Genomic DNA, 13,106 nt, shown 5'->3' on the forward strand with positions numbered 1-13,106 from the left:
ATTTTGATTATAATAAACCATTCTATTATAACTTGCTTTTTACGTGTGTTTGTTTCCTCAAAGTGCGCCCCCGTATTCGCCCGTCTTGCCGAAACGTACCTGAGCAGCGTTCGCAAATTTCGTTAACCTTCTCCACTTGAGACGAAAATAAGCCGATATAGCCCCTACCAAACGTTTTTTTTTTTTATTCACTATAGTATTTTTTACAGTTAGTTTTATCCTATGACAATATGCTATTGTCTTTAGGGGCACTTTAGAATGTCAAAGTATATCACATGTATTACATCACTTAGTGATAAGTGACACCAACTGAGATAGAACGAAAACATTTTCTTCAGATTGGAAATCTTGCTCTGTGCTATTATTTCTGCGATAATTTGCCCCATTCTTCCCGAAGCTGAGTAGGTTTCCTATCTCTAGAGTGGAAAATCAATACATTCGGTATTTAATCTGATGATTGAAATCTGTTGCAAGCAATTGTACATCCGAAGGATAAGGTGCGAGTCGCGTTCGTCAAAGTAGATATTTAATGGTGACGGTAAAGATATTCATTCAAGAACGAGAATGTTCGTTTCTAAAGCTGGGCTCTAGTTTCTGGATTTTTTTGTTTATAGTTCATGTGTTAGCATAACGGTCCTTACCATCTGTTATGCACCAATTAAGTAAAATATAAATCTTTTTCTGAAAATATGAACGACACGTACATAACCTGCTTCACTAACGTACCGAAACGTGCAAGCTGAATGACAAAACTAGGTTAAGGTATACGAGTTGAAATGTAGTTATTCTTCAACGCGCGCTAGCGATGAGATCAAAAGTCTCGGCTAACCACCTCGCCCGCGTAACTTGAAAATCCAATACGGTGCGTGTGTGTGTATATATCTGATCAACGGAGAAGCTCTGGAAACACCATGTCGCTATCTCTGCAAGGACCAAGCATCGCCTGCACCGATCCCACTTGAGGGGAAGCTTAGAAATAAACGTATTACGCGGTTTATTTCTTGCTCCTGTAAAGTCTTCCTCTATGTACTTCAGTTATTAACATACAGAATTATCGAAAAGGTACTGACCGTTGTTAAGCCGAAATTGACACACTTAGTTTTTGTATTAAAAAAACTAAGTGTGCACTAGCTTAATCGTCGTCCGTTTGCCATTTCCCGTGGTAACATCGTCATCTAATTACTGTAGAACCTCTGGGGCTTTGGTGGTCAAAACGGATTCCTCCATTCAAATGAAATAGACACCACTAAAGGGCGTTCTGCAGAGACCGAAACAGATCATAGTTAGATAATGCAAGATCCGTTCCATACGGCGGATACATTAAAATTTCCTAACTAAGTTGTCTGACACTGTCACAGTGGAAGATGGCGCCTTTTCTGCTCAATAGTTTCGGCCGATTTCTCTCAATGGTTTGTTGTTATTTTGTTAGCTGTTGAGAGCCGAAGTCGCATCTACTTTGGCGCCTTTCTGAGCTTCGCCGCAAATTGTGGAGTACATAAAACAGAGTACACATAATTGTTACACATGATTGATTTTTCATCAGCCATAATCAACTGCGTTAAAAATAGCTGTGTTTCTGCGGGGCTTTCGAGGAAAAATAGGGTCGAATAAATTCATCTGCATCAATTCGTATGGCACTGGACCGGGCTTCTTTTTGCATACAGCCTTTTTCAAATGGTTTCAAACCGTTCCGTGGTGGATGTTTACTTGTGTAAGATATATCATGGCTACCCACGTATAAGTCTTGCCTAATTTAGCAGTAACTTCATCAACTTGGAAAGTTTCTCATATCGAAACTTCCAGAACGAACCAGTTGTGAACAAACAAGAGAGTTTTTATGGGCATAATAATACAGTTGTGAAGTGAAATGAATTGCTGCATAAATTTCACTTAAATTTAAGGCGCTCTATCTTCAAATTCCGGCATAAAATGACATCAACGCCAACTCGATAGGACTTACCTGAGATGTGTAACCTTCGAGCCTTGATACCTTAATAGTATACAAGTTATGCATAGCCATATGCATGTGTGAGGTCTAGAAAGCAATTTATTTGGGAGTAATCGGGTTCTATACACACATAAGCTTCACCTTTTTGCTTTATCAATATCTAGCTCGCAGAAATTCGTGGGGGTCTTCGGCATGGGCCTTTTCCAACGCCTTTGTAACGAATTTGATAAGGTCATTAGGATGGTACAATGGTTAAATCGAGCTAATATTCAGCTGAGAAAAGCATCCAAGCCTTTTTGCAATAACCAACATAATAAAATGAGCTAGGGGGCAGAACAGTACTTTCAATCACGAATAGGACCTAATCCTTTTGATTCCGTACGTTTTACTTTATATAACAGTATGACGCGAAATCAATAACACTTACTCATACGAGGAACCGTGTCACCAAAGCAACAAGAATTATGCAGACAGCCCAACGTAAAAAGTAGATGTATATAAACTATTTTTACAACAAATATTGAATTGTCACTCATCCAATCCGAATCGCCTGTGTTCATCTCTTGCTCGTTATAGCCAATGACAACGCTACAATTGGCGACAAGAGCTATGCCGAGTGTAGTAATGGCAATCCTCTAAATCAATATTAGGAATATAAATCGTTGTTATATCGGCTTTTGTTGCCCACTTTGTTTACTCCCTGTTACTCTGGAAGGAACTCAGCGATATATAGCGTAGAGCGCATCGACAACCGCTGTCTACCAGCCATAGAAATTGCTTGCTACACGTCTTGACCACTTTTACACTGCCGTCACCGCTGCCGCCACTTGAGAAAGAACCCTGTCAGCGGGTCGCCACATTACCCGTGGGAACGGAACGACCTATTGGGGGCATCTGCCTACATTCCTGCTTCCCTGTTTGCCTCATCGCTTGTCCATAGCCCTCTCTATATGTAAACAGGTGGAACATGAGTGCTATCACTGGTGGCAGAAGCGGCTACAGCGGTGGAGTCTGCGGTACACCAGGGTTAGTAGTGACGCACGAATCACGTCAGTAGCGGAGTGAAGTGAAGATAAGGGCCAACGTCGCGACACAGACATTTCCTATGATTCTTCGCTGTACGTATAGGTACGTGTTACGGAGTGCAGTGCGTTTTATTTTCAACACCGGTCTACTCTTGGGCGCTAGTTAAGATGCAGACTAAATAGAAGAATCAGGCTGACCGGATGCTTGTTAAGTTGGAACTTGATTGGCTTTGTCAATAAATAAGCTCTCCATAATAAATTACGTGGCCATAATGAAATAGTATAGCTAAAAATGTACAACTCATAGAAAAATAACACATTGATCAGAGAAGCCGTATAATGCAAAACGATTATAACTGATGGTACAATGTTGTAGGCACCCAAGACTAAAGTTATTCAGTGATTTCTCATTGATCAGGTCAGCCATGTTCCTGAAGTCGGACCACAACAAGCATCGTAAGATTGCTTGAAAATATAAATTGAACACATAACGGCTCTCTACATCATTTTGCTAGCCATCTCAGTTTCATATATGGCCCAGCTTCGCTGCTAAGACAACCTGTAAAGGCTGTCGCATTCGTTATGCATAAAATTCTGCTGCCTTAGGCCCCGGTGTTATCCAATAAACCGACCTTAATTACTCCGTCACTGTGCTGACTGATAATAAACTCGGATTAAATTTTTTCCAATTTCAGTTTTTCCTTACGCTTTTGCTCATCCGTTAGTTCTTAGGTAGAAACAAGCCAAATACCTCCTAGTACAACACATAGTTGTTTTTAAAATTATCGATACCTAGTTATTCGAGTTCTTTTTCCTGCTCTATACTAGTTAATTCGCCTTATTGAAAAAAATCAGCATTGTTGCAACAGGTGTCACCCGGTCGGCACGTAATACGTATAGTTCCCGCCGTACCACTGCAGCGCTCCTTGTGAAAAGGGCGAATCGCGTCGAGGCCAGCCAGTTTTGTCTGCCTATGGTTTCTAACCGAAGGCATAGCGGCAGAAACAGCGTTTTCGAACGTTGGCGTTTACCTCTGTACTAAGTACAACGTTTGAAAAAGCCACGCATCTTTATTCAATAAATTAAGCGGCCTTTGTGCGTCTATGCTAGTTTCGTCGGCATTCAGCCATCGGATATCCACGATCCTCCCGAACCCATTCGTCTTCCATTCTATCCCGAGACTGTAATGGTTATAGGAAGTTAGGCCTTTCGATATTTTTTCTCAGAACGAACTGGCTTCGAATCCCTCACCCCTTATAGTCGAATTTTCCCCCGTGGCTAAAACCGCACGTGCTCTCTGACTGCTGCTAGCGCCGCCCACGGCCAACGGTCGTAATCGCAAGCCAGCATCTAGATTATTGCTTCGTGTTAAGCCAGCGACCGAAAACGGTTGATAACTCAATTTTGCTGAAGTCGTTAATGAGCAATTTTCGAGATCGAATCGACAAGAATGAGGCGAAGGCGTACGCTACTGCTGGACCGAGCTCTTTTTCGAGAATGTAATGAGACAGAAACAAAGAGTAAAAAGCAAGGAAGGTATAGTGAATATATAGTTAGTAGTCTCTCTGGTTTTTGTGTTTTCTCATTGCTCTACTGTTTATCGCCGCCAGCTCAAACTGCAGGATCATCATCCCTAGAATCTAAGACTTGTCGAGCTTTGTTTTGCAGTTACAGGAGCCCTCTGCAACCCTTGTGCCTGTTTCTAATGTTCGCAGACAGTCTTTTGCGCATCGAGTATACATTGAACTGCGGGGTTAGCAATGCCGGCCCGACTCAAACAAGTATTACAAAAGAGCGTTAGTTCTGACACGTACTGAGCTATTATTTCTAACATAATTGAAAAAATTATGAATTGCGACGCTGATAGTTGCTTTAAACATCTAGGTATTTGAATCCGAAGTGTTTCAGGTTTTACGTCCAGTACCTAAACCGTTAGGCATTTCATCATATGGCAGGCTCTTAGTACGAAATAGTGTGTCCATGATTGGATTCGAACCCAGATCACTTCGTGCGATCTGAAGTTTAGCAGGCAAACATGCTACCCTCCACGCCATCATTAGGACAAATATATGGACGCTGGGTAGAGTGAACAAACCCTAAAGTTTTCTGTCAGTGTCTGAAAAACCTGTCCTTACAGTTTTAAACACACGGAGCATATTTTTTTTTCTTGATGATCAAATACGTTGATCTTAAACTATAGTAGATCCATAGTATTTCATTTTTAGTTTGTACGAATCGGGATTTATGTTCATCAGATGAAACGATTTATGCGAATGAAAAATATGCGAAGTTTGCAGTTGGCAAATGGCGGACAGTTCTTTTTGAGCGTCTCAATGGTAGCACAAATTAGATCGAAATTTTTACAGAAACATAGGTACTAGAACAAGCTTCAAGAGACAAGTAAAGGTAATTTAAGACATAACACGCAGTGACGTTAATAAAGGCCTCTGGAAAATCATTTCCAACTTGATTCCCCTTTTTGCAGGCTCCTTTCGCAGCGAGCCTTTCTTTGTCGTTATCTTCTGACAAACATCTGCCCTGTCGTACAGTTAGGTAGCAGCTGCCTCTGTTTCCCCAATTGAGTAATAACAATCAAGCAGAATTGTTGACACAATAATATGGATATGATATCAATGAAGCCAACTGATAAAGTTATTACATAACTGTGTAAGTTTTTCTCGATAGATAATACAAAAATATAGCGAGGTTTACCTAATCTCCGTCTAAAGTCGTATCACATCTTTACTTCGAAAAGAACCGTCCTGAAGGAAGAACGGATCAAAACTTCTAAATCGCAAAATCCATTCGGGGGAATCTCTCCTTTTAGGCGTCGACACCATCGACACCGATTACATCGGTTTCAGCCGCAGTCGGATCAAAAGGTGTTCGTGATCTACTTAATCGGTAGTAACCAAGCCCATAGGTTAGAGGAACAGCTTGATCGAGGTATTTTGGGGGTCCAATTTGGTTCAGAACAGACCAATTGGTGGAGATTGGTCGGAGATCCGTCCGTTACTCAACCCGATCGGATGACCTCTGGTAAGAATCTTAGATACACTCTCTGTGGGGTACCTTACATTAACTTCTCGCGCGCGCTTCGATTCGAAGGACACCTCAGGTCGAGTAAACGGATCGAAACTGCGTAAACGGCGAAACGAATGTGACCGAAATAGTTTGGCAGTAACTTGTTCCTAGAACCAGCCTGTGTTACTGCTCCGGCAAACACCTATTACAACTACAACTGAGGCTGTTGCTACTTATTCTGACTGAGGCACAGATTTAAAAGAGTGAAGAGCTTTTCTAACCTAACAGAGAACCCTATACATTCTCTTGTGTGGTAGCCTGTCGTTACCCGATTCATTGCCTTTTCGAAGGCCGCCAGCGGCACCCATTGGTTGATTTGAACCTTCGTCGCCCTACTCTGGCCCATGCCATTTTAGGTTCATTGTGCTGCAGACCTGCAAGCCCAGTTTTATATAGCCTCAGAGACAAAGAAAAGAATGAAATAAGGACAAATTAGAAAGGGAGAAAGATCTGGTCGGAACAGCTATCGCTGATGATACTTCTGCTAGCAGCCGCAAACTAGTCGTAGTCAATCAGAAAAGTCAGACCAGCAGTAACAGCTGAGCGAGCTCAAGAGCTAAAAAATGGTCTGAAAGTTGAATCAGGCACTGGATCGCTCAAGGTGCCGGACCACGGCGAACAATTCCCACACAGTCTAAGAAGAACACGGTCTAAGAGACTACAACAGCATTGCGCAGCCAAAAGCAACGGATGAACAGGTCAAACTTGGCCGCGGTGCGCCATAACGAGTTCGAGCGCTAGCTCTATATGAGTACTCGTTATCCATTGGAAAAGCCAAAAGCGGCCACCAAGAACATACCTGGAATTGAATAGAAAGACAGTGAAGGTGGCGTTCTTGGTGTTTGGGGCGGAGGAGGCCGAGGAGAGCAGGACTAGGGTAGTGTATTGCGCGACGACTGATCGTACACCAAGTCCACTGGAATAGAATAAAACGTAAAAAAGAATCGAATAACGGGACGGCGTTGAAAGGTAACGGACGCATCGTCCGTGGGCAGGAAATCTTATTCAGCGTTACGCATGCACAACAATTATTGGTTTTCTGCATTGAATCGGAGCAGTTTGTTAGCAAATTTAGTTTGTTTTACTTCTGGTTACTGGCCTGGCACGGCTACCAGTGGTAGTTATAGGGAAGTAAAAGATATGTAAGGGATTGCTGAATGGGTTGTTGCTTCCATACTTTAACACAGTAACTCGCAGTTAATGAAACTAATGATATGAAGTAACGTTATGCCTGTCAAAAATAGACAAAAATAAGCATTTGCTGGCAGCAGTTGTTTCTCAGTACATCAGTCGTCTTCGTTCTAATTAAAACACTAGAAAACAATCTAAGTGCTACTGAAATTCGCGACACTTTGTGATACATTGCACCAGTGGCCGCCATACCCTGGATCTGCACGATTATAATAATAACAATAACACGTATCGTCACAGACTGATAAATTAGATCTTTTCTGTGACCGCGTTTACGATTGAATTTAACAAACAGTTCCTTCCTTTTTAGAATTTTGCTTTTTTTTTTGAACTCTGCTTGAAGATCACGGTAAATATGTACAAGGATAACGACGGACAACGAGGAAGAATTATATCCTTATTTGATGAAGCGCGTACAAACAGTCTAGTGCCCAAATATGTGTGTTGATATGTGTGCTGTTATAGTCACCACAGGCGTCATATCGTCACGGTGCGTAGAAAACAGTCTATCCATTGGAAGGTATCTGCTGAATGGAATCGCAAGATTCGTCGAATGGATTGAATGAATTATTGATTTTGATTCATTTGATCTGTCATTTAGAAACACAACGAAGGAAAAAGAGGAAAAAAGTCGCTCCTGGAATGGACGACCAATTCAGCGACGGATGAGCAAACTGTTCAGCTGACTAGTGTCAGTTTTTCTTACCGCCAGCTAATCACCGTTAGCGGGTATCTGGCTCCTGATCGATGGCTGCACTCCGATCCAACATAATCGCAATACACGCACCCATATGCAAGCGCACACAAGCACACGGTAATATTCGTATAATATCACTGAATGTTACTACCGATCGTGTGGAGTTATATAACGTGTAAGACTAGATATACATTTAAAGAGAAGTGGAGGCGTAGGCATGTTGACTCTGTGTGAGTGGGTACGTTTGTAGCGTGCCCTTTTTTCCATGTATAAAATTATATATTATAAAGAAAATATTATATTAGTGTTTATTATTATTATATTAGGGTATTTTGGAGTTTGGATTTTTAGGTGGTAGTGCGTAGCAATGAGATGAAAACATAAAAATCAATAGACGTCTCTAGTTCCAATGATGTTAAGCTGCGAAATAAGCGCGTTATCAGAAATTTATTATTGTATACTAAATTATAAAAAAGAAATTATAAAATAAAAAATATTTAAAAAAAACAGGAAAGAAGAATAAGAATTATTATTATTTTAGTAAAAACTAAAAAGTTTAATATATTATCATTATAAGTAATTTCCACCACTTCCTTAATCTAAACATAATTAAGCGAATAGAATAAAGACGTTTATAGAAGCCTACATTTGGTCGCGACAGTCTGCACGTATAGTAAGTTATAACTAAGACGTTCAAATAGTCCAACGCAAATTTTCAATATCATTTCGAATCGCTCCGAAAAGCGTTAGTGCGTAAACGCCAGCACTGCCATGCTAAACTGGGCGCACCAAGAATGGCGGGCCTACAGACAGACAAAACCATTAAAAGATATGACCAACTGCCGTAGTCCTGAAAGCAGGCAGGTCCAGTATGGAGTGAGATAACACAGAACGATAGAGAGCGAAAATGGTGTTGTCAGGTGAAAACCAATGAAGACGGAAAGAGACTAGGCTAACAAGTACACAGGTAACACAATGATAATACGTTTGGTGGGGCCGGTCACGCACAAATAGACAATTAGATTCCTCACGCTACAGTAATATGTAACTGCACCGGGACGCAGCAATGTATTTGGACCACTTTGGCAAAGCTTGTTCATGTACCGCATATAAGTTAAAACAAACGTTTAGATGAAATCTGCTCCAAGGGTCGACAGGTATGTTCCTGTCGAATGCGTCTATGGAATATAACGCCATCTGGTTCATCTGGCTGTCAGTCTTTCTAAACCGCTTCCAGAAACCAGCGTCGAAACGTTCGTATCGTTGAAAACTTCTTTAACAGCGATAGTGAGCAATTTAGCGTTGTTATGTCGCGATTTGCGAGACTCTTGTTCAATGATGTTTCATAGACAATACATCAATAAATTCAAACCTGTGCTGTTGGGCAACCATAAGTTTCTGCTACAGAACAAGCTCACACACTCGGCCAGCGTTCACTTTGACGCTAAGTTGCTCTGTATAAACCGTTATGTCAGCTTGCCGATAAAGACATGGCTTACCATTTGACATGATATCATCGATGGTTTTAATTTGGCAAGAACAAATAAACTTGTTAAAAAATATGTTTTTTTTCCTATTGTAAAAGTCTGGCAGTATGAGGTCTTCATCGACAAAAGCAATACTTCGAATGTTAATTTGGCCTTGCTCACAATAGAGAGATCTTGTGGACCATGTGGGAACGAACGGCTGTTGCTGCAATTGATTTCTGCATCCATGATGGATGCATTTTCGTTCTAAAAAAATCGAAAATACCCTCTAAGGAAAAACGAGAGTTTCTGGAGTACTAAGTAATTACCGTATGCCAGCTATGACAAACCTATACCCAAGATATATTTTGATGTAGTAGAGTCATATGTAGCACAGTATGCACTACAAAACATTGGCAGAATATAAATGTAGATAAATATTTGAGAAGGTTTTAGATATTTAAGTTTTAGCCATTCATTGGGTACATCAATACTCTGTTCCGCAGTCAAGCTGTCTGAAAATAAAGTATGGAAGAAAATTTGTACTTGAAAACACAGGGTTTCCTTTTAAATACTGGTCTATTTTCTATAAACCATTGTAACAAACGCGCCCTGCGCCAATATACAATTGCTAGTTCGGTTGGTACTCACTTTATCATTCCAAAAAGATAGTTTACAAAAACACATGAGTCACGCTCTCTGACGGGCACACAAGTGTTTTTCGGCGGCATATATATATATATATATATATACAAATGTATGATTTTTAATAAGGGAGTAATATGATTTCGATTTAATTGCATTGTATAACAACGAAGTAACATACTTACGTATTATTACAATTATTATTATTATCGACGCGGTGGATTAGGCGGCCGTGCCTTTGGCTGAGAGACCAAAGATCGCTGCTCCAGGTCCTGCCGCAGGCACGTATTGTACGGCCTGTGTGAATATATAAGTTACTTTTTTATAATTATTAGTATTGAAAACATATATAAGAACGGTAATAAATTTTATTACAAACTACTATTAAAACAAGTTTTTCGCACCGGAAAATTGTTACATCAACTGGCATTTGAATAGTCGTTTGTTCCGTTGCTATACAATATCCATACATGTAGTAACTAACTGCATTCGTATTGTAGCAAACAGTACGTAGACGTAATGAAACCGCCGTCCACTCTTGGCGGCAAAGGTCCATCATAAGTTGACCTCGTCGCAAATGGCGAGTCATCACCGTAGTGAACACACCGAATATCCCCCAACTCCTTTTTTGTCTTTCGCAACAGCAATACACACAAACGTTTTTCATTCCCTCCCGATACATACTAAACCGTACGTCTTGGACTTCGCACAATAATCTAGAAATTCCAAGCTCCGTGCCAAAAAACGGTGAAGAAGATGCTGCCACTGCAGTTCAGCAACGAGAAACAAGTAATAAGACATGAATTGCGTTATAATTTTAAACGCTAAGTACGAATAATGCTAGAATGCAAGTGAAAATATAGGATTTTCATCCTAATTTTGCTATCGGATTCAATAGTTGTTATAAATAGCATAAAAGTTGCCCTGGCCGATGACCGGTTCCACTTTCCTCACCCGAATCAAGTGCTTTCGCTTGTGCAAATTGTTTATGATATGCGAGTATCTTTACGTGTCTGTCTGTGTAAATATTCCAAAAAAATGATCTACCGTGCCTATATCTACCTAGCCGAAATGTTTTCGTTTTACATTGACCGCAATAAAAAATAATAACATTACGAATATCGACCAATTATCAATAGAGTCGGGTGGACAAGCATAATGGATTTTCGCGCGCAAAAAATAAAATCAGCAAATACAAGACATATCGACATATTAATATACATTATTATACGTATGTTTTTGTCAATTTTATACGTTAGCTTCTTTACGCACCTGTTGTGCGATATCTATACTAACAATATTTCGGAAATATATTACATATATTGTAGAATTTTATAAAAAAATATTGCCTATGACAGACATAAAAAACAAGCACATACCGTATTAGTCACTAACTGAGACACGCGCGTAGCCACTGAACCATAGAACTCCATTAATTTCCAGTAAAATATCTAAGTGGACAATCGCGTCTTATAAACATAAGAACATTACTACAAGTTGTTTTTGGCTGGCGCTATTGCTGAAGAGAAAAATAATATGAGTTTATAGATGAATGAATGTATGTTATATTCTGAGTATGCTACATTTTTTAAAAATATCCATGCACGTTGAACAGATGAAGTCCGCTCTGATAAGAAATATTCAGTATTTGTATCAGCAGCCGAGAGGACCAGATCATAAGTTACTACATTGACTAAGATCAATACATGTAGCCTACATGATGGAATCCGAATAAATAGGATTTATGATCGACACTGACAATAATCTCTCTATATTATCGTACACAGCTGATCGTTATCAGTTTGATTATTTGTTTAAGACGAAGTACCATGGCGGATAAAAATGAACGGAAAATTTTTGCCGCCTGGCGTTTTTGAGAATTTTTTGGCGGCGTCGACCTTAATCGCATGTGAATTAACCCATTTTTAAGCATATACATTTCATGTAAGCTATTAAATTTTCACTGGAAATAAATTAAAGTTCCCACAAGAAATCCTAAATTTGGCTAGTATCGTTACCACGGTTATAATATGAACCATATACGAAGCGCATCAGCCACGCTTTCCATCAGTATTGGATTCATACCGTTCCGATCATATGCCGACCATCGAAATATGTTCGCAGAGGAAGCTTAACCACTGTATGAAGATTGGTCCTAAGGCTAAATATATATATATGTGACTAGTTTCACTGATGTAGTCGAACTGAAACAATTCTCCTAACTGTAGTACATCTAAATGACAGACAGCCACAAGCAGCGCCCTGACTAATAGCTCGATCTAGTGAAATAATGCAAGATGGAAAATTTCTACTGTAACAATCATCAATCAAGGGTTTGATATATATGTGTAGCGTGAGCCAACCAGACAAGCCCAACAGACAAGTAGCACATGCGGCCCCAACTCGAGGGTATTCTTCAAGCATGTTCTGTCACTGCAGTATGATCCTGCCCGAGACCAGCTCAGCTTGGTAACCGGTGACCTCGCGGCGGCGAAATCATAATCCAGAGCTCAATTCGATAGATGGCAGGCCGCCAAGAGGACTGCGCTGGCCAAGCACAAGGCAACATTGAACGCTTTACTTCAGCGCCAGAATTTCCGTGTCGTTTAAATGTCACTAACCAAAAGTGTAATGGCCTTTGGCCGCAGCGGATAATACTGTTATTACTATAACATCTCGAGAACGTGTACTGTTTTTAGGCAGATTACGTTCATAATACCTGCAAGAATCATGTACATGGTAGTAGTATAAGCACGCTCGGTTCAAAGGCTAGCCGTCTTGAAACGTCATTAATATTTGGTAGGGTTTCATCGTTACTATCATGCGAGTGTCATCATTTGCGCGGGTTGTCGGCACTGAAATGTCGATCGTCAATGTTCAGTAAGTGAAACCAGGGCAAATTTTACGTTTTGAAATATAATGCATAGATTAATATGAAGGTACAAGCTGACGTACACAGTCCGTCCCCGTTTCAGCGTTTAGAGGCCGGGTTGTAAACGTTGATGACATTTAAGCACTTAGCTAGTAGAACAGACTAGCGGTTCCTGAAA

The 13,106-nt window shown here is 40.3% G+C and overlaps 1 protein-coding gene across 9 annotated transcripts in view; it reads right to left on the reverse strand.

Moving 5' to 3' along the window:
- LOC111249741 (uncharacterized) overlaps window positions 1–13,106 on the reverse strand; it is a 99,948-nt gene that overhangs the window by 81,953 nt on the left and 4,889 nt on the right. Inside the window, exon 1 of one of the 9 annotated variants that reach the window (XM_086986374.1) lies at window positions 10,242–10,353. The exons of the other annotated variants lie outside the window; for them this stretch is intronic. The gene's annotated coding sequence lies outside the window, so the exon portion shown is untranslated. Of the gene's footprint in view, window positions 1–10,241; window positions 10,354–13,106 lie in introns of those variants that run through there. 9 annotated transcript variants of the gene reach the window in all.

The sequence above is a fragment of the Varroa destructor genome, unplaced genomic scaffold (assembly GCF_002443255.2).
Source record: "Varroa destructor unplaced genomic scaffold, Vdes_3.0 BEIS01000004.1, whole genome shotgun sequence".
Classification (NCBI taxonomy): Eukaryota; Metazoa; Arthropoda; class Arachnida; order Mesostigmata; family Varroidae; genus Varroa; species Varroa destructor.